Source organism: Tupaia chinensis, unplaced genomic scaffold, assembly GCF_000334495.1.
Source record: "Tupaia chinensis unplaced genomic scaffold, TupChi_1.0 Scaffold149922_1, whole genome shotgun sequence".
In the NCBI taxonomy this organism is placed as follows: domain Eukaryota; kingdom Metazoa; phylum Chordata; class Mammalia; order Scandentia; family Tupaiidae; genus Tupaia; species Tupaia belangeri.
Window position 1 is genome coordinate 58,173 of NW_006209766.1, and position 21,872 is coordinate 80,044.

Genomic DNA, 21,872 nt, shown 5'->3' on the forward strand with positions numbered 1-21,872 from the left:
TGTCAGGAAGACTATGCTCCCTCCGTGTCACTTGGACTTGAGAGTCTGAGGGTTGAGAGGACTTATTTGCTAGGCGTGTGAAATTGGCGTCAGTGTTCCCAGCTTAGTGGGGGAGTTGCTGTAATTAGCTGTTGATAACATTTGTCATATGGGTACCTTAAATTTTCACTAATAGGGGTTAGCAGGTGGCATGATGGTTAAGGCACTGGATTCCCATATGGCCAACAGTGGTGTGAGTCTCACTTGACAACTTGCTTTCTCACTTTCCGTTTCCCTCTCTCTAGTCAAATTAAAAAAAAAAAGTTAATTAATTAATTAAAATTACTGAAAAAATCTTCACTAATATTTTTTCGAATCTGACATTTATTTACTACCTTAAATTTACATGATTGCTCTGCATAGTAAGAAAAATAATTTCTAAGTTATTGTGCAAGTTATTGTCTTACTCACCCATTTGCACTTGTTTTTCCTCATATGAGGTTTTTTTTTTAAGTTTTGTAGTGTTTCCACAGTGAATCGTCAAGAATTTAATAAGCAGGGTAGAATTTCAAGTTTTCTTAAGTAACTGTCTAATGGATACAATTAGTTTCCACTTTGACAAGTTTGAAAACTTTTTTGCATAACTGTACTTTGCTTTTTCACACTGTATCACACTGTAACAAAAATAAAGTGCACATTTTTAATACATGTAGATTGTTACTGACTTTTTAAAAGCAAACTGGGTGTGAATTTAAAAATTATTTACTTAAAGCTAAGCTATTCTCATTCCCTGATTCATATTTCAATTTCCACAACCACAATTTGTCATTGCAAATGTTTTCATAGTGCTTGGGTGCTTTTTATGTGAAGACTTAACAGTCCTAGACTATTTTAGTGTAAGTAAAAACTTCATTTTACCTCAGCAAACGCTTTCAGAAGTTTAAGAGCCAGCTTTGTGGGCCAGCACTCTTGCTTAGTGATTAAGGTAGCTCGATCCCACGTGGCCATCTGTGACCTTCAATCCCAGCTCTGGGATGCATATATCCCAAATTCCTGTAAGCTGGAGAAATGAAGAAGCTATGGCATGACCACACTTCATTGAAGGGTGCTTTCTCCCTTTCCCTTCCTCCCTCTGTCTGGAGAGTGCATGCACCCCCTGTGGATTAAAAAAAAAAAAAAAAAAAAAAAAGAGCTTTGCTCATCCGTTGGTAATGTGTAGTGGTTTGTGTATATTTGAAGACAAGACTTTCCTTGCTTTTATTTTTCTCCTCCTTTGTTTTTTTTCCCCAAAGCATTTCAGAGAAGTTTATTCAACCTGAACAACAACAAAAACAGTGGCTTAAACAAGATCTTTTTTGCTTACATAAAAGTAGTCCATGGGTTCAGTTGTCCCTGGACCCATTCTCCTCCTGTAATTGCTTCTTAGAGTGCTATTCATAGTGCAAGATCGGTGCTTCAGGGCCAGCCTGGCTCCTGGCTAGACCAAGGAGCAGGAGGCTGGAGTCTGGGCAGAGGGTCTTCGGTGGTCAAAATCCCTGAAAGCGGCCGCTTTTAACTGAGATGTAGATGGCTGCTGATTGAGTTACCCTGGCTTCTGGCTTGACCGGGAAGCAGGAGCGTAAAGTCTGGGCAGAGGGTCTTCAGTCTTTTTCTCCTTTTGAAGATTTCTGCTTTTGTTGTTGTTTTATGTTTTTTTTTCTTTTTGTTTGTTTTTTTGAGAGGTTTTTGCTATAGGGCATGTACGCTCGCCAGAAAGCGAGAAGACACCCCCTCAGGGGGGATGGCCATGTCGCAGTCCTTTCTCCATTCTCCTCTTGGGATCTTGGGCACACATACACATGTGCCTGGTGTGAGTTTAGGCCACCAGGTCCGGGACTCGAGCCGCAGTCCACTACATGGGAGTCCAGCGACATAGCCATTACGCCAACTACTGGTCCCAGATCTCTGTTTAACAATTTTTTTTTTTTCTCATAGTATTTCTCTACTAAAGTTAAGGAATTTTTGTAATAGGACACGTGTGCTCGCCAGAGAGACAAAGACAGAGAGAGACAAAAAGCAAGAAATCACCCTCTAGGGAGGATGACCAGGCAGCAATCCATTCTTCTCCCTTCTCGGGATTTTGGGCATGCACACACAGGTGGTGTAAGTTTTAAGCCACCCAATCTGGGGCTTGAACTGTGGTCAAGTATGTGGGAGTCTTTGTGTCACCTGCTGGTCCCTTTAATGCAAGTTTTATTCTGTTTTAATGGCATCAAGTTCTGAGAGTTAGTCTTCGACTTCACAAGAAAACTAAACACCCTCCTTAGAGTACAGTAAGTCAATTTATTCCAAAAAAATTGGACAGATAATTTATGTCTGTTTTCAGCAGTATGAAGTAGTATTGGGTTTTTTCATCATTAAATACTATTTTTCTTTGTGTGAAATTGAATATGTGGTGATTATCATCCATTTAATTTACTTTTACATTTATTTTTGTAGCAACTGCTTTAAAAACTGAAGTTTGATATTTCTGTTTTTCCCTTGTCCCCTCTTACCCTCCCCCCCCCAAAAAAAACCCTGGGAACCAGCAATTAGCGTAATGGCTATGTTGCTGGACTCCCACGTAATTGACCACGGTTTGCGTCCTGGACCCGGTGGCTTAGACCTCACGCCAGGCGCATGTGCATATGTGCCCAAGATCCCGAGAGGAGAATGGAGGAGGAGGGATTGAGGTGTGACCATCCCACCTGGGGGGTGATTTCTCGCTTTCTGTCTCTCTGTCTCTGTCTGTCTGTCTGGCGAGCGGATGCGCCGCGCAATGTCCACACAAAAAAAAAAAAAAAAAACCACTCAATTTAAACAAGTTGTCTGTCCTTCATCTACATGACTACTTAACACATTTGGCCTATTTTTAAAAGTGGTTTTTTTTTGGGGGGGAGAGGTTTTTGCTATAGGGTGCTTGCGCTCGCCAGACAGACAGAGACAGAGAGACAGAAAGCGAGAAATCACCCCCCAGGGGGGGATGGCCATGCCATGGATGGCCCCTTCTCCTCCGTTCTCCTCTTAGGATCTTGGGCACACACACACACATGCGCCCGGCGTGAGTTTTAAGCCACCGGGTCCGGGACGCGAACTGCAGTCGAATACATGGGAGTCCAGTGACATAGCCATTACACTAACTGCTGGTCCCCTTAAAAGTGTTTTTAAAATTGCTTACTTAAATTTATTTTTAATTGGGACCAGCAGTTGGTGTAATGGCTATGTCACTGGACTCCCATGTAGTTGCCTGTGGTTCGAGTCCCAGACCTGGTGCCTTAAACTCATGTTGGGGGCATGTGTGTGCGTGACCAAGATCCTGAGAGGAGATGGCATGGCCGTCCCTCCTGGGGGGTGATTTTTTGCTTTCTGTCTCTTTGTCTCTGTCTTTCTGGCTAGTAAATGCACCCTATAGCAAAAAACCTCTCCAAAAAAAATTTAAAAAGCAAAAAAAAAATTATTTTTAATTACCAGAGGGCATCTGCATTTGCCAGCACAAAGGGAGAAAGTACTTTCCAGTGGGGTATAGTTCCTTCTCGTCCATTTCTTCATTCCGTCTGGATTTTAGGCATGCACGCACATGCCTAGTGCGCCTTTCAGTCCACCAGGGCTGGAATTCGAACCTCAGTAGGCCATGGGGGATCCAGTTCTTTTAACAGCTAGGCTATTGCCGGAAGCCTTGCTCCAGCCGGGGTGGGTCGAAACTTGTACACAGGAAGGCGACAAGGGTGATCAGGAATGAGACTGAGACCTCATGCCCTTTAGCATGTTCTCAGCTGGCTATGGAGCTGGCCTGACTTTTTTCCCCTCCCAACTAGCGTTATTTTAAAGTAAATTTCAGCTCTGGTTGACTTAGGTTAGAAAAGTTTTTCTTTTGCTTAATGGTATTATCAGTTCTTTGTAGATTACCAGATATAAAAGCTCTGCAGAACTGCTAATGATAACTTGTGTTGGTTTTGTAGAGGAATGTCATATTTTGTGGTGATACATTGCAACCGTCAGCACCAGAGACAGTCAGGTATCACCATTGTGTGGAGGCAGGATGTTCCCCCATTAGACCTGGAGCTCCTGGGAGAGCGGCTGTGTTTGTCTTGTTCGTGGCTGTGTGCGGGTGTCTTGAGCCTTCATCAGTGGGGGAACAGGTGTAGAAACATCTTTATGTTAACTATTACTGACTTTAGTAATTTCTAAAAATTAAAATTTTTATTTAGTAAATTTTCCTCTGTCTACTTGAGTTTTCAGAGTTCAGTATAGCATGAGTTCAGGATAACATGGGCTTCAGACTTTTGTGAACCTATCGATTATTTAGTAACTTTTATTTCAATAGCCTTTATAGTAGCCATTTGTTGACTAGAGAAAAGTTTAATCTAAGTCTTAAATTTTGGGCCTGCTGGTAGTGTAGTGGTTAAGGCAGCTGGATCCCACATGGTCAACTGTGTGGGTTGTGGGTTGAGTCCTAGACCCTGTGGCTTGAAAAACACACCTGGTGCGTGTGCATGCGTGCCCCAAATCCCAAGAGTGGAATAAAGGAGAAGGGATTGTGACGTCATCCTCCGTGGGGTGATTTCTCACTTTCCCTCTCTATCATTCTCTTTCTGTGTCTGTCAAGTGTATGTATTCTATAACAAATTAAAAAAAAATTTTTTTGTTGTTGATATTTTTTACTTTGAAAGAGTTTTAACATTTTAGGAGTTTTCTCATGAGTCTTAAATTAACATGCTTTACTATGAATTCATTAGGAGCCATTTCTGCATATGAGGCTAGTGTCCAGTTTTGTCTAGTTTTTCTTTTGGGACAGTCTCTCAGGCACAGAAATAGTCTGGACTACACTTAGTGGGCCCAGAAGTATCACTTTCTCTCCTCTGGCCTTGGCTTTCCATGCCTGCCTTTCAGTCTTGATGTTTTAATGATACCCTCCCTGCCAGTGATTTAGGCTCAGGAAGCGAAGCAGTGATTACTTTTGTTTCTGCTTTGTGAACTTCCGCCCCCCACTTCCTATTTTTGCACAGGAAATGAGGCGACTCCTGGCTGCTTGCTGTTAAGCACCGCTTTTAGGTGCCAGAGGACAAGGCTTTAGGGCCTGAGCCATTTAAAGCATTTTCCACCTTTGTGTTTTCAGTACCTTCTTCCTGTAGGAGTCAGAGAAACATGGTTTTGTGATTGGGTTGAGATGATGTCATGTCCTCCTCATCCTTAGTGAGGAGGGTTGCCACTTAGTGGAGGGCAGCACTTTTGTGAAGTAGAGGAGCAATGTCCTGGCCCTGTGTCCCAGCTGCTGTCATGAGGTTTGGCTGGAGCAGAGGGTAGGTTCAAGAGAGAACTGGTTGAAGTAAGATGAGGAGGGTGAGTGGCAGCAGGTGGCATGGTAGTTGGGGCACTAGACTTCCATAGGGCCGACCACAGTTCGAGTCTTGGACCTAGCAGCTTGCTTTCTCCCTTTTTCTGCCTGTCTTTCTCTGGTGAGCACATGTGCCATAGAGCAAATTTAAAAATAATAGTAATAGGGAGTGACTAGCAGATGGCCTAGTGGTTACATCACTGGACTCCCACATGGCCGACCACAGTTTGAGTCCCATACCTGGTGGCTTGAAACTCATGCCAGGTGCGTGGGAGGATGTGCCCAAAATCCTGGGAGGAGGATGGAGGACAAAGGGTTGCCATGTAGCCTTAGCCCCCAGGGGTTGATTTCTCACTTTTCCTCTCACTGTGTTTGTGTCACTCTCTCCCTGACAAGTGCATGCACCCTTTTTAAGAGGCAAAGAACTCTTAAAAAAAAAAAAAAAAGATAGGACCAGCAGTTAGTGTAATGGCTATGTCGCTGGACTCCCATGTAGTCGACCGCGGTTTGAGTCCTGGACCCGGTGGCTTAAAATCACGCTGGTCGCGTGTGCGTATGTGCCCACAATCCTGAGAGGAGAATGGAGGAGAAGGGATTACGACGTGGCCATCCCCCCGGGGGATGATTTCTCGCTTTCTGTCTTACTGGTGAGCGCACGTACTCTATAGCAAAAACCTCTCCAAAAAAAAAAAAAAAGATAAGAAAAATAAAAATAAAAAAAAATTTTTTTTAAATGATAGAGTGGATTCAGGCTCCTTTAAAAAAAAAAGAAAATTATTGAATTCCATTTTCTTCTTATTATTATTTTAGTTTGACCAGAGAGAGAGAAGGGAGAGAGAGAGGGAAGGTGAGAAAGCAAGCTCCCAGGTCCAGGACTCAGACTTCAGCCAGCTATGTGGGAATCCAGCACCTTTAACCACCATGCTACCTGCTGGCCCCAGATACAGGCTCCTTTCTGGGGGACCCTTGACTGACAGGCTTGAATGGACTTAGTTAGGAACCCTATCTGCTCTCTGAGATCTGTATCAAAGGCCCCAGCCTCTGTGGCTCTCTTCTTCCTTTGAACTATTGATAACGTGTTTTCTAAACTAGCGTTCCACAGCCTTTTTGGCACCAGGGACCAGTTTTGTGGAGGACAGTTTTTCCATGGGATGGGGTGAGGATGGTGATTTTGGGATGATTCAAGTGCACTGCATTTATTGTACGTTTTATTTCTATTATCATTACATTGTGATATATAATGAAATCATTATACAGCTTACCATAATGCAGAGTCAGTGAGAGCCTGAGCTGATTTTCCTCCAACTGGAAGGTCTCACCTGGGGGCTCCTGTGAAAATCTGCTGCTGCCGCTGATCTGACAGGAGGTAGAGCTCAGGGTAATGTGAGTGGTGGGGAGTGACTGTAAATACAGATGAAGCTCCCCTTGCTAACTCGCCACTTGCTTCCTGCTGTGTGCCCTAGTTCCTAACAGGCTACTCATCAATTCTGGTTCATGGCCTGGGGGTTGGAGACCCCACCCCCTTCAAAACCATTTATTTAGCATTTACCCATCTCTCTTCTAGTGATAACCTTTTACCATCTTAGAGACGTGTTTAATTTATGGGGGACATTTGTATCCTCTCTCCAGAAAGAAATAACTTTGTATATATTAGGAAACTTGGATACAGAAGGTGCTCAAAATGTTTGTCAGGATTTTTTAGTAGTGGTACTATTGACATTTGGGGGCTGTCCTGTGCATTGCAGGATGTTTAGGGTGTTTCTGGCCTCTACCCACTGGATGCCACTAGCCTTTCTCCAGATGTGACAACCACTGTGTTAAAGGATTGAATGCTGAATTAGTGATTTTGTGAAATGAAATAAAGTAGGTTTGGTTCTTTGGGGTTGGCTGTTTGTTAATTTTTATTCCAGTATCTACCATTCTTTTTTTTTTTTTTTTTTTTTCTCATTTTTCCCTGTTTTTTTTTTTTTTTTTTTTTTTTTTTGGAGAGGCTTTTGCTATAGGGCACGTGCGCTCGCCAGACAGAGATAGAGAGACAGAAAGCAAGAAATCACCCCCCAGGGGGTATGGCCACGCTGCAATCCCTTCTCCTCCATTCTCCTCTTGAGATCTTGGGCACGCACGCACACGCGCCGACGTGAGTTTAAGCCACCGGGTCCGGGACTCGAACTGCGGTTGACTACATGGGAGTCCACTAACTGCTGGTCCCTCATTCTTACACATTCTTAGTTTGGTACTTATATTTTGATCTTTATTTTTATTTATTTATTTTTGAATTATGTATTTTATTTGTTATTAATATTTTTAATTTGATCAGAGAAAGGGAAAGTTAGAAAGCACTTTCCACCAGGTCTGGGACTTGAACTTTGGTTGGCCATTTGGGAGTCCAGCATCCCAACCACTGTGCTACCTGCTGGCCCCTTGCTTTTCATTAACCAAGGTTCAGGTATACCCTGTGAGTGCTTTCATTGAAAGAGCGGGACCTCAACACCTGGCAGCCTGGCTTCTGGTCTAATAGAAGGCATTTTTCAGCTTCTACTTACCCTGGAAAGGTAGTTCTTTGGAAGCTGAACAGTTCAGTTGTACAGAGGGATTGAGAGGCATTTAGGATGTTCACAATAGTGAACCTTTATGGATAAGTGACTGTAAGCCAGGCACTGTGGTGAACAGTTGGTAGGACGGAAAAAAAGGACATGACGGACCACCTAGGATAACTTCTTAGGCTTAGGCTCAGGGTCCGCAGTGCCTTCAAGCAAGGCAGTAATCACAGCAGGGGGAGCAGGGAGTCAAAGGTAGCAAGGCAAAGTTTGAAGGGCCTCAGGAAATGTCTCGAGGTTAGTCTCAGGAGAAAAGAGGGTCTTGCCTGGGGAGCTGAATTTGGCCATCATCAGTAGTAGATATGGAACATGGTCTCCAAAGAGAGATTACTTTACTTTTCACTGCTCCAGCTCAACTTCCTGTCAGTTTCAGGAAGCCTACAGCTTTAAACTATCTCCTGAGAGCAATATACTGAATGTCATGGTCTAGATATCTGACCGAGGGGTAATAGTGCAGTGATAGTGAAGCTCAGGCCTTGGGCAGCAGAGTCGCCAGGCCTCAAACTCAGCTCTGTTGGTGACTCCTACTTTAGCCAAGTGGTGAGAACCTAAGAGCTCTCTTAAGCTCTTTGGATGCCTCCTCTACCTCACAGGATCATTGTGGGAATTAAATTACATAATGCAGGGGACCAACAGGTGGCGCGGTTAAGGCACTGGACTCCCACATGGCTGACCACTATTCCAAGTCCTGGGCCCAGCAGCTTGCTTTCTCACTTTCTCTGTCTCTCTGTGTCACTCTCTGGTCAAATTTAAATAATAATAAATAAAATAAAATAAAATAATCTTTTAAAAACTTAGATAATGCATGTAAAGTTCACAGCACAATGCCTGCCACTTGGCACATATTCAGTTAATGTTGTTTATTTTTATTTTTATTTATTTTTTAGTTTTTTTTTTTTTTTTTTTTTTTTTTTTTGTTTTTTCTCTAGGGGATTGTGTCTCCTGAGAGAGCCAGAGAGAAGAGCTAGAGAGAGAAAGTGAGAAATCACTTCCATACCACAATCCCTTCTCCTATAGTCTCCTCCTGAGATTGTGGGCATGCACACACACATGCCTGGTGTGATTTTAAAGTCCAGAACTCAAACCACACAGTGGACCGTGTGGGATCCAGCCCCCTAACTCCACTCCACTTGCTGGCCTTGGCAATTTTTTTTTTAAGAATTATTTTATTCAACTTTATTTATTCTAATTTGATCAGAGAGGGAGAGAGAGAGAGATGTGGGGAGAGAGAAAGCAAGCTGCCAGGTCTGAGACTTGAACCAGAGTCGGCCATGTGGGAGTCCAGTGCCTTTAACTACCACGCCACCTGCTAGCCCCTCTGGCAGTTTCTATTTGTGTTGTTGTGAGGATTAAATGAGATTATCTAAAGGTCAAAGTGACATGTTGTAGGCACTCAATGAATGGTGTTTTTGTTGAAGAGTACCTGTGTGAACATGGCATGTCATCAGAAGCTTTCTCTTTTTCTTTTCTTTTCTTTCTTTCTTTTCTTTTTTTTTTTTTTGATTAGCAGAACTTTATTACTAATACTTAATACTGCCTCTTGTGGATTAGGTGAAGCTGAGTGTAGAATGCTGTGCAGAAATAAACATTAAATAAATACTGAGGATGTACTAATCATCCACAAGTATCTATCGAATGTTGGGCCAGCAGGTGATTTGGTGGTTAAGGAGGCTAGGTCCTACCTGGGGGAGTGCACGTTTCGAGTCCTGGACTTAGTGACTTATAAAATTTGCCAGGCATGGGTGCGTGGGAGCCCCAAATCCCGAGAGAATAGAGAAGGGATTGTGGCGTGGCCATCCCTCCTGGGGGTTGATTCTCACTTTCTCTCTCTCTCTCACTCTCTCTCTCTAGTGAGCACACTTGCCCCATATCAAAAACTAAAAAAAAAAAACCCAAAAACCATTGAGTATTTACAGTGTGTTTAGCACTCTTGAATGTCTAGAATTAGCTCAGTGATCTTGGGGATTGGGAAACAGGAAACTGGCAGTTATGGTACAGTATGTTACAATGTAACAAAGTTAATACTAAAACAAGACCCCAAACAGGGTATGCCTAGAGCACAGACAGGTCCTTAGCTCAGCTTCTCTGTCAGAGTGGCTGTCCAGAGGAAGTGATGTCTAAGTGGGCCATCCAAAAGAGAGCAAGTCTAGAACTCTTTCTAGATGGAGGGAACATGTAGACTGGTGGTGAGTGGGAAGATTGCATATGCAATTGGGGAAAAATCAGGGGGGTGTAAGAAAGTTGGGTAGTAGTAGAGAGCCATAGCAGACTTTAGGCAGGAGAGTGGCATGATCAGATTGGCTCTAGAACCAGTACACACAAGCAAAGGGGAGCAATTCAAGCATTTGGAAAATCATTCAGGAGGCGCCTCTAATTCAGGCAAGAAATAAAGATGGTACGAGCTTTGGTGTGGCAGTAAAGATAAAGAGAAGGAAAAGGTATTAGGAAGGTGGGAAGAGGCCCAAGCCCAGTGTAGTGCTGGAGCTTTGTGAGACGGGTTTAGTTCCCAGGTCGATTTGTACATGCTGGGCACCAGTGTGTGATCCGGGCTGGCTAAAAGGCTGGGGGGAGGGATGAAACCCTGTCCAAGCCTTCTTCTCCTACCACTGTGAAACAAATACATACACTTAAAAAAAAGATGGCAGGGGAACCAGCAGTTAGCGTAATGGCTATGTCGCTGGATTCCCACGTAGTCGACCGCGGTTCGTGTCCCGGACCCGGTGGCTTAAAACTCACGCCGGGCGCGTGTGCGTGCGTGCCCAAGATCCCGAGAGGAGAATGGAGGAGAAGGGATTGCGGCGTGACCATCCCCCCTGGGGGGTGATTTCTCGCTTTCTGTCTCTATGTCTCTCTCTGTCTGTCTGGCGAGCGCACGCGCCCTACGGTGAAAATCTCTCAAAAAAAAAAAGAAAAGATGGCAGCAAACATAAGACTAAGTGATTCATTAGATGTGAAAGAGTGAGGGTAGAGGGTAACTCAAGTTTCTGCCTTATTGAAGTGGCTGGGTAGTGATGCCGTTTCTCAAGGTAGGGAAGGAACACTGGAAGACGCGGTAGACTTGGCTTTGGACATTAGATTTGGGGACCTGTCCGATAGGCAATTGGGCATTGGGATCTGAAGCATAGGAGAAAGATCTGGACTAGGGGGATGGATTTGGGAATCTTCCCAGGGAGGATGTTTGTCCTAGCGAGGGTACAACACCCCGCTCCAGGGAACCGCAGTGCTCAGGTGTGTCGGGGAGTATTCATAGGGCAGCTCCGAATGGCCAGAGAGGTAGAAGGAAAACCAGGAGAACTGATGTCTTCGCCTCTGGAATTGCTTCACTTTTTAATGTGGTAGCATATCAGAACAGCCAAAAAAAGTAGAGGTTTTTTTTTTTTTTTGAGAGGTTTTTGCTATAGGGCACGTGCACTTGCCAGAAAAACAGAGACAGACAGACAGATAGAAAGCGAGAAAAAAAAGTAGAGTTCTAAGGAGGGACCAAACAAAGAACTAAAACTCTCAGGCTTTTTCTCATGCCTGAATAGATACTTTAAATTCATAAATGTTGAGAATAAAATTCTTCAAAGCATTTTTCTGGAGCAGATTTCTAAATATGGTTTACGTCAATCTGAACTAACTGAAAACATGGAAACGGTTGGGCTTTGAACTTCATAGACAATAGCTTTACTAATCGGTCTAAAGAATTTCCTGTAGTGTCTCTGTGTTATCAAGGGTAGATATTTAGGTTTACATTGTTGTGGATTGGAGAGGGGAGAACATTTTCTGTTTTGTTTCTTTTTTCCCCCTCTAAAGAGAGAATTGTTGGGGAGTAGTTAATTACACACACACACACACACACACACACACACACACACACTCTTATATTTAACTTTATTTTTATTTTAATTTGACCACAGAGGGACAGAGTGAGAGAAAGAAAGAGAGAGAGGGAAAGTGAGAAACCTAGCCACCAGGTCTGGGACTCCAGTGGTAATGTGGGAGTCCAGCTCCCTTAACCACCACGCCACCTGCTGGCCCCCATCTTTTATTATGACTTTATTGAAACATAATTCACAAGCCATACAATTCACCTACTTAAAGTGTATAATTCAGTAAAGTGTAAAATTTTTAAATTCACTATAGGGCACGTGCACTTGCCTCGGGGTGGGGGTAAAGGACTAAGCAAGCACCTTCTAAAGGGGATGACCATGCTGAAATCCCCTCTCCATTCTCCTCTTGGGATTTTAGGCTTGCCTGCCTGGCATGTTTCTCAAGCCACTGGGTACAGGACTTGAGCCACACAGTCAGCCATGTGGGACTCAGCCAAGGTGTCTTAATCACATGCCACTGGCTGGCCTCAGTGGTTTTTAGTACATTTGCAGAGATATACCACCATCAGCATACTCAGTTTTACATTTTCATCAATCCCCCTAAAATCCCTATACTCATTAGCTGTCTTTTTTTTTTTTTTTTTTTAATCCCCCCCCCCCTAGTTTTTTTTTTTTTTTTTTTTGGGAGAGGTTTTTGTCTTAGGGCACATGCACTCGCAGGAGAGAGAGACAGAAACTGAGAGAGGGAAAGTGAGAAGTCACCCTGTTGGGAGATGGGCATGCATCAGTCTCTTCTGTATTTCCTCCTGGGATCTTGGGCACACATGCACATGCACCCGGTGTGTTTAAAGCTGCCATGTCTAAGGTGCAAACTGTGGTTGTCCATGTGGGAGTCCAGTGACATAACTGCTATGCCTCTGCAGGCCTGCCACCCCACTAATTTTAGGCAATCTACCAATCTACTTTTCTTTCTTTCTTTTTTTTTTATTTTTTATTTTGGAGAGTTTTCTTTTTGACGAGGGCACGTGTGCTCGCCAGAGCTCTCCAGAAATCACCCCCTAGGGGTGATGGCCACACCACAGTCCCTTCTTCTCCATTCTCCTCTTGGGATCTTAGGCATGCACGCACATACACCTGGCGTGAGTTTAAGCCACCACGTCCGGGACTCAAACTGCAGTCAACTACATGGGAGTCCAGCAACATAGCCATTATGCCAACTGCTCGTCATGCAATCTACTTTTCTTTAAACATTTTTTGCCAGAAGGTATGTGTGCTCACCAGAGAGAGAGAAAACTATGCTTGATGGGGCGTGGTCATACCACAATCCTTCTCCATCTCTCCCCTTTTCAGGATTTTGGGTACACACATACCTGTGCCTGGCAAGTTTCTGAAGCTGCCAGGTCTGAGACTCAAACCATGCAGCCAGCCGTCTTCAATCCAGTCATCTTAGCCACCATGCCACTGGCTGGCCTAGACAGTCTTTCTGTTTCACTGAGTTTGCCTAATTGTCTAATCTGGACATTTTATTTAATAGAATCATACAGTATGTGGTCTTTTGGGTCTGGTTTCTTTAACTTACTGTAATATTTTCAAGGTTCATCTATGATGGGATATATTGGTACTTCATTCCTTTTTATGGGTGAATAATATTCCATTACATGTTTACACCACATTTCGTTTATCTGTTTGTCAGTTGCTAGACATCTGAGCTGTTTCCAGGCTTTGGCCATAATACTGCTGAGAACATTCATGTGCAGATTTTTGTGCAGACATGTTTTTCATTTCTTTTGGAAAAATCAGTACTTTTTAAATGTAAAAATGTGTCATAACTTTCCCAGCAACCCAATGTAATAGGGGTAGAATTGCTTAGTCTTGTAATTCTATGTCAGACCTTTTGAGGAACTGCCAGACTGTTTTCCAGAGTGTCTGTACCATTTTGTTTTCCTATGAGCAGTATGCAAGGATTCCGATTTCCTTACATTCTTTCTTTTTTGGAGAGGTTTTTGCCATAGGGCGGGTGTGCTCGCCAGAAAGACAGAGAGAAAGAAAGTGAGAAATCGCCCCCCAGGGGGGATGGCCACGCCGCAGTCCCTTACCCTTCTCCTCCATTCTCCTCTAGGGATCTTGGGCACACACACACACGCGCCCATTGTGATTTTAAGCCACTGGGTCTGGGACTCAAACTGCGGTCGAGTATATGGGAGTCCAGTGACATAACCATTACACTAACTGCTGGTCCCTCCTTACCTTCTTGATAAAACTTGTTATTGTCTGTCTTGTAGATTATAACCATCCTAGTAGTTATAAAGTGGTGTCTCATGGTTTGGATTTGCATTTTCCTGATAACTAGTGATGTTTATCATCTTTTCATGTGTTCATTGGCACATTCATTTTTGTTTGTTTCTTTGTGTTTGCCAGAAGGTCCATGTGCTTACTGGAGAGAGACAGAGGGGGAAAGTGAGAAAGCACCCCAAGGGGAATGGTCACACTACAGTCCCTTCCCTTCCATTTCTCACTTGTTTGGGAGTTTGACGCACACACATGGGCACCGGGGTGTTGCTCAAGCCGCCACTAGGTCTGGGACCCGAGTTGCACAGTTGGCCATGTGGGATCCAACCATCTTAACCACTTGCCTTGGACTGACCCAGGTTTATCATATTTAATCATTAATTTTAGAAAGATAAATTAGGTTGTAAAACATGAAACTATAAAGGAACATACATATACATATATATATATATTTGACTACAGGAATGAGGAGGAAACTGTATGTGTGTATACATATGTGTGTAAGTATAGTGGAAGAAGCTGTAGATAGATTTGCAAAAGATAAAGGAAAGGGTTCCCAGAAAAATAGCTTGCACTTTCCATCCACATCAAGTCTGAGCTTGAGAGGAGAGCGCTCGACGGGATGAACTCATTACTTGACTGTGACTTTGGAAGTGGAGACCGTGATCTGTGCCTTTCCCTCCCCACATCTTAAGGCCGCAGATTTATTTATTTATTTATTTATTTATTTATTATTATTTTTTAATCCTGTAGTCCTGTAGTCATACTGTAGTCCTTTCTCCATTTCCCATTTTGGGATTTGGGGCACAGATGCATATGTATCTTGGTTGTGTTTCAAGCCACCGGGCCCAAGACTTGACCTGTGGGGTCAACCATGTGGAATCTAGTTACCTTAACCACCATACCACAGACTGGCCCTAGGTTTCTGCAGACTGGTCACCTTTCAGGTAGAGGTCACCTTTCAGGTAGAGGTAACCTGCCACAGAAGCCGGTTTCTGGGATTTGCAAGACAGTGCCACTGGAAATGGTCAGTGACTCCTTTTTGTCAGATTTCCATAGAGGCTGCCGGTATGCTTGTTGACTCCCAGGACCTAGCAGTGAGCAAGCCACTGCTTCTTTAAGAGCCCATATGGTAGCTAGTAAGGTGTACACAAGCAAATAAAGTGGTAAGATGATTGCAAGTGGTCCTTAAGACTAAATAGCTTTGTGGGAGTGAGGTGGCTCTAGTTTACATAGGAAGTCTCTGAGGGAGTGACACTTGGAGAGTTAAAGGATAGGGAAGAACACTGTGAGTAGGAGGGAGGCAGGAGTTCCCATTTAGAGACAGCCACATGCGTAAAGGAGCTTGGCGTGCTGCTGGTTTTGTGCCCAAGATCTGATGAGATGGAGAATTTTTTTTTTTAATTGCCAAAGGGTATGTGTGCTTGCCAGAGAGAGAGAACAAGAGCAAGCAGGTGTTCCCCAGTGGGGCCTGGTCACGCCACAGTTCTCCCACCACCTCTCTATCCCATCAGGATCCTGGGTGTGCACACATGCCCAGCACGGTTTTCAAATCTCCGTGACCGAGATCTGCACTGTGGCTTCCTATGCACAGGGCTTAACGACTGTGCTATGGTGCTGGCCCAGGAGAATTGGAGGAAAGAGTATTGTGGAGTGACCAGGCCCTGTGGGGAGTTACTCTCATCCTTTCCCTGTCTGTCTATCATCTCTTTCTTTCATGCACGTGTCCTCTGGCATTAAAAATTAATAAAGTTAAAAAAAGAGTCTGGTGTGCCAGACGAACTAGAAGATGAGCAGCATAGCTGGAGAGCGATGCGTGAGGGGTCCAGAGACTTAACAGGAGCCTGGAGAGGTAGGCAGGGCTGCGTTGGGTCATGGAGCGATGTAATCATTACACCATCTGCTGGTCCCACCCAGTGAAATTTTTTTTTTTTGAGAGAGAGATTTTTGCTGTAGGGCACATGCACTTGACAGAGAGAGAGACAGACAGACAGAAAGTGAGAAATCACCTGCTGGGGGGATGGCCTCTGCACAACCCCTTTTCCTTCATGCTCCCCCTAGGATCTTAATGGGTATGCACGCACATGTGCCCAGCGTGAATTTGAAGCCACCAGGTCTGGGACTTGAATTGTGGTTGGCCATGTGGGAGTCCAGTTATGTAACTACTATGCCATCTGCAGGTCCCCTTGGTGAAATTTTTTTAAAATAATTTTTTATTTAACTTTATTTTATATTTTTTAAAAATTTGACCAGAGAGGGGGACCAGCAGTTAGTGTAATGGCTGTGTCTCTGGACTCTCACGTAGTCGACTGCAGTTTGAGTCCCAGACCCGGTGGCTTAAACTCACGCCAGGCACGTGTGCGTGCGTGCCCAGGATCCCGAGAGGAGAATGGAGGAGAAGGGATTGTGGTGTGGCCATCCCCCCTGGGGAAAAGGGGGTGATTTCTCACTTTCTGTCTGTCTCTCTCTGTCTGTCTGGCGAGCACACATGCCCTATAGCAAAAACCTCTCAAAAAAAAAAAAAATTGACCAGAGAGGGACAGAGAGAGAAAAAGTAAGAAAGCAAGCTGCCAGGTCCAGGACTCGAACCATGATCGACCATGTGGGAGTCCAGTGCCCTTAACCACCATGCCATTTGCTGCCCGCTCCCGCCCCCCATAAAATTTTTTTTTTTTCTTGAGAGATTTTCACTGTAGGGCGCGTGTGCTCGCCAGACAGACAGAGACATAGAGACAGAAAGCGAGAAATCACCCCCCAGGGGGGATGGTCATGCCGCAATCCCTTCTCCTCCATTCTCCTCTCGGGATCTTGGGCACGCACGCACACGTGCCCGGCGTGAGTTTTAAGCCACTGGGTCCGGGACACGAACCGCAGTCGACTACGTGGGAGTCCAGCAACATAGCCATTACGCTAACTGCTGGTTCCCAGCCCCATAAAATTTTTAAAGTATCATTATGAATTCATTTTTAAAACTGTAGAATGTAAGTGTATAGTGCCTTGGTGGCATTTCCGTACATTGACGAGGTGTGCAGCCATCACCACCATCCATCTCCAGAACTTTTCGACATCCCATACAGAAGCTTCTTACCTATTAAGAAATAACTCTCCAGGGGCCAGCAGGTGGCATGGTGGTTAGAGCACTGGATGCTCACATTGTCGACTGTGGGTCAAGTCCCGGCCGGACCTGGTGACTTGCTTTCTCACTTTCTCTCTCTGTCTCTTTGTCTCTCTCTGATGAGTGTTTGTGCACTATAGCAAACTTAAAATAATAAAGTTTGTAAAAGTCCAACTCTCATTCTCCCTTCCCCTGTCTCCTAGAAATCTCTATTCTTTTGTTTATGAATATGTCTATTTTAGGTACTTCATGTATATAGAATCATCTAATATTTTTCTAGTTATTTCCCTTAGAATCATGAGTGTAATGTCTTGAAGGTTGTGGGAGCATGCATCAGAATTTCCTTTTTTTTCCTAAGTTTTTTTTATTTTTATTTGTTGAGAGACAGTCATCCTCAACAGAGCCTCATGCCATCTCCCATCTCCCACTTCACCCCCCCAGTCTTTCAGCCAGCCAGGAGTTCAGGAATGTGGGTGTGCTTGGTGTGTGTATATTGTATGAGAACTGAATGCCAGTCTTCCCTATGGCTTCCCTCACTGGAAAGCATTGCATTACTACCGTGCCACTGTGGCTGGGCTTGTTCCTTTTTTAATGCTTAATAATAATTTGTCGCATGGATATACCACATTTGTTCATTTGTTTCATTAATGGATTTTTGGTTTGTTTCCATGTTTTGGCTGTTATCAATAATACTGCTGTGAATATGGTGGTGCAAGTGTCTGTTCAGATCCCTGCTTTCAGTTTTTTTGTGATCATCCAGAAGTAGAATTGCTGAATCGCATGGTAATTTTGTGTTTATTTTATTTTTAGGTTTTTACCATAGGGTGCATGTGCTCGCAGATCAGAGAGACAGAAAGGGAAAGTCGTCCATCCCCCTGGGGTGGATGCCATGTTGCAATCCCTTCCCCATTCTCTTCTTGGGATTTTGGGCACACACACACACATGTGCCTGGTGTGATTTTCAGGCTCCTGGTCTGTGACCTGAACCACCAGTGGCCATGTAGAAATCCAGTGACTTAACTAAGAATTTCATTTTCTTTGCATCCTTGGCCACATTTATTATTTTGTTTTTAAAAAATTGTACCAGATGATGTGTGCTCTCTTGGGGGGCGGGGGGGGGGGCGAGCAAGAAGGCGAGAAATTATCCCTTTGGGGATTGGCCACACTTCAGTTCCTTCTCCTTTTCTTCCCTCCTTCAGGATTTTGGGCGTGCATGTCAATGACGCTGCTGTGTTTTTCAGACTGCCAGGTCTAGGACTTAAGCTGCAGGGTTGGCCATGTGGAATCTAATTCCCTTAATCACCAGGCCCTGGAGCCAGCCCCTTGCTTATTTTTCAATGGAAGTATGTGTTTGTGTGTTTGTACCCCCTATAGTTTACTCCATCCCTATTTTATTTCCTCCCTTGCTTTTCATTTTGGCAGGCATAGTTCTTATATCCAAGAATTCTTTCCTTTTTTGGAGGGAGTGGGGGCATGCACATAAATACCTAGCATGTTTTTTTTCAAGCTACTGGGTCCAGGACTTGAACCATGTGGTCAGCCATGTGGGATCCAGCTGCCTTAACCACCATGCCACCAGCTGGCTCCAGAATTCTTTCTTGTTTTCTGCTTTCCTTTTAATGTTGCTTGCTTTTGTTTTAAGGATACACTGTCTTTTCAAATTTCTCAGAGGATACCTGTAAGGGTTTCTCTTGAAGTGTTTTTCTAGGAGCTAAGATACATGTTTCATCATCGTTGTCCTTTTTAGTCTTCTTGGTTTTCCTTCACTATTTGGTGATCCTGTCAGTGAAGAACTGAATTGTTTATATAGCTAATTGGCAGGAGGTTCTTCTGTTTTTCCAGCAGCCCTCTTTCCTTAGTAGGAGTTGGCTGATTCAGTAATCAGGAGTGGGAAGCACATATGAGATCGAGTTGATTAGCCCATTTCCCACTTCTGATTTCTGTACCTAATGATTCAAAGCTGGGCATGGATCCAGCGCCTCCAGGAAATAGGGCTCTGCTGCTCTGCCCTCCTTTGGCTCTGCATGTTCTAGGAAGTGGCCAGTCCGTTCTGGTCTGTCTGCCTTGGAATACAGTTTCCCCTGTTTTCTCCTCATCTTCTAGAAGGTGGCCAGCATTTCAATAGACTGGCTCTAATACCTTCTCATTTCTGTTGTGTTGTGATTCTCTTGTGAACAAACGTCTTTACTGTTTCGTCACGGATTCGGGGAGGATGGGGAGGTAAGTACATGCACTCATTTATCTAGCCTGTCTTCTTACAGCGAAGCTCCCTTACGCCATGCCGTTTCTGACCACAGGACCGTTTTCTCTGTTGGCGTGACGCTATTGGCAAAATGACTGAAATGGACTTTAAATTGTTCTCCACATTCACAAATCATAGCTATCAATTTTTAGTTAAATGAGGAAATTTAATTAATTCAGGGGTTAAATTTCACTTTGTGGCTACTTAATTCATTTAAGTAGAAGTTAGATATTATTGAAACTCACGATTCTTCCTGCTTTCGGACAGGTTGATTTCTATTTGGTTCAGGGATTTGGTGACTTAGCAAGACCTTTCTTGTTTGTCAGTAACTTTTTTCCAGACAAGCAGAGATAACTTGGCCTGTTTTTACCTTCTCTTGTTTTTGGGAAATGATAACAACAACATTTAGGCTTCATATGAGCCAGACCTTATTCTAAGCGCTTAATGTATAGAGCTCATTCAGCTTTGTAACAGTAGTTGCTGTTATTATCCTTGTTTTACAGACAGTGAAACTGAGGGAGAGAGAGGCTAAGGAACTTGCTCGAGGTCTCGTAGCTGGTAAGTGGCAGAACCAGGATCTTACCCGGTTAGGTAGGCCTCAGAGCCACTCTCCTGCTCATTTCAGTACTTCGCCTCTCTGTGCCACCCACTGGCCCCCGTACTTTGCCTCTCTAAAAGGAAGTGCTTTGGGATATTTTCTTAGGGTGACTGACTACCTTTCATATCTTTTCAAGTATGGATATAAGGAAACCATGTAATACAGAATCTTCATTTAGTTTCAAGCATATTCTTTATTGTTTGAAATAGAAATTGAGGAAGACTTCAAGTGCAGAAATTATGAAATCCATTGAGAACCATTGCAAATTATTGTGGTGTTGAGAAGATGTGACTTAACCTACAAAAATGCACTCTTCTGTTATGCGTTTGAGAATTTTAAGTAGCATTAAAACTTATGAATACATTATTTAAGTCCTGTAAGTCTTGGCTGCACTAGCTTCTGAGTTCTTTCACAATGTGTATTTATTTCCATGCAACATGAATAGTGGATTCATAAATGGTGAATGTTTTCCAGTGAAAATTCTTTTTAAGAAAATGTGGAAAAGAAATGTCCTTAAATGGACTGAGCGTATTTTAGCCCTTCAGGCAGATAAATATGGGGGAAAGCATTTGAGAAACATTCAGACAGCACTGGGAAAAAATTTATTTAAAAAAATGTGATGTATCCAGGTGCTTGTGTGGGCATTTTTTTTCTTTGATGGAAGAGAGAGATTGGGTACGGGTCCTCCCAGCAAGATCCTGCCACCATGGGAACCAGCAGTTAGCGTAATGGCTATGTCGCTGGACTCCCACGTAGTTGACCGTGGTTCGTGTCCCGGACCCGGTGGCTTAAAACTCACGCCGGGCGCGTGTGCGTGCATGCCCAAGATCCCGAGAGGAGAATGGAGGAGAAGGGATTGCGGCGTGACCATCCCCCCTGGGGGGTGATTTCTCACATTCTGTCTCTATGTCTCTCTCTGTCTGTCTGGCGAGCGCACGTGCCCTACAGTGAAAATCTCTCAAAAAAAAAAAAAAAAAAAAAAGATCCTGCCACCATGATCCCCCACAGTCTCTGTCTATCAGGATCTTGGGCATGCATGTGGACTCCTGGGAGTCACAGGGAGACCCTGAAACGTAATCCCAGCTCCTCCTCATGTGGCCTCAGCACCATGGAGTCACACTACCACTGGGCCACCGTAGGGTCACCACGGCTGGCCTGTGGGTCCATTTTAAATGTTTTATTTTAGAAATGTTCAGTTGTGTTTGACATTAGAGCAAATGATACAGTAAATTTCATATCCCTACGCTCTAGCTGCCAACAGTATTTTGTCAGGGCTCACATGACTATTGCCATGAAGGTAACTCCTTAAATAGGTGTTGCCACTTTCTCTGCATATTATTTCTTGGTAAAATCCTGTTTGAAAAATCATAGAATAGTAATTTATTTCCATAAAATTTCCTTGAGTTCAACACTATCTAGTTTTGACTACAGCAATGATCAACACAAGAACACCAGATCTGTTAAGAATAAGTAAAAACCAGTTTATCGAGGCCAGCAGGTGGAATGGTGGTTAAAGGCTCTGGACTCAAACATGGCCAACTGCAGTTCGAGTTCCGGACCTGGTGGCTTGCTTTCTCATTTCTCTCTCTCTCTCTTTCTTTCTCATGAACTGCATGCCCTATAGCAAGTTAAATAAATAATTATTAATAAATGAATCTTTAAAAAGTCCAGTTTATATATTGTTGTTATTCATGATAGTTTGCTAGAATGCTAGGCATGTATGTATGCATGTGATATGTTTCAGGCTCTAGCTCTATAGTTTGGTATGATATTGACTGTAAGAGACTGGGCCAGTTTTCATCTTTCTAAGGAGCTTTTTCTCTGTCTGCAGAGGAACCTTGGGCTTGGACGGTGGCACTTAAGGGGTCTTCTTAGCAGTTACTACAC

At 43.8% G+C, this 21,872-nt stretch overlaps 1 protein-coding gene across 4 annotated transcripts in view; it reads left to right on the forward strand.

The window, feature by feature from the left end:
• The window catches only part of GARRE1 (granule associated Rac and RHOG effector 1), a 118,763-nt gene that overhangs the window by 6,996 nt on the left and 89,895 nt on the right, over positions 1 to 21,872 (forward strand). Inside the window, exons 1-2 of one of the 4 annotated variants that reach the window (XM_006171590.3) lie at positions 19,224 to 19,365; positions 19,891 to 19,945. The exons of 1 other annotated variant lie outside the window; for it this stretch is intronic. The gene's annotated coding sequence lies outside the window, so the exon portion shown is untranslated. Of the gene's footprint in view, positions 1 to 19,223; positions 19,366 to 19,890; positions 19,946 to 21,872 lie in introns of those variants that run through there. 2 more of the 4 variants (XM_027769535.1, XM_027769536.1) reach the window with 2 other exon arrangements.